The following is a 605-nucleotide window of genomic DNA, read 5'->3' as shown; positions in this document are numbered from 1 at the left end:
CCCCCGCAGCAGCACTCACTGCCCCTCCCCCGCAGCAGCGCTCAGCTCACTATCACCCCCTCCTACCACCCGCTCTGGCAGGGTTCAGCTTGGCTTGCCCTTCATACCAAGCACACTCCTCTCCGGAAGCTCTGGGAGCCCAGCCCTGTTTGTCACTCAGTCCTTCCCTCACCGAAAAGAAAAGGACAGCTCCCATTAAGACTTGAACTGCTAAGCTGTGCAGACATGAAAACAGAGAAAATGTTTCTTTTCTTATTTGTAAATATTTAGCTTTGGAGGCATCAGTAACTAATCACAGCTGCTTCCTTTAGTTACAAATGGCTTCAATCAGGTAAAATTTCAAATGAAACTCACAAACCACCAGTCGTTCCATTATACTGCACAATGGCCGTGGCAGGGCTTGTGGAATACGGGTATTAAATATGCATGTATTCATCAAATCAGACAAAGAAGCTAATGGGTCTCTGATTAGTGTTCCTACTCTACTGCGGTGATGCTCCCATCACACCCTGGCTCATCTACAGCACAGCACTGTCTGATCCACGAGCTGTGCCGTCACTGTCTGATCCACGAGCTGTCACCGTCACTGTCTGATCCACAAGCTG

Source organism: Microtus ochrogaster, chromosome 19 (assembly GCF_000317375.1).
Source record: "Microtus ochrogaster isolate Prairie Vole_2 chromosome 19, MicOch1.0, whole genome shotgun sequence".
NCBI lineage: Eukaryota > Metazoa > Chordata > Mammalia > Rodentia > Cricetidae > Microtus > Microtus ochrogaster.
This window is presented reverse-complemented; position numbering follows the sequence as displayed.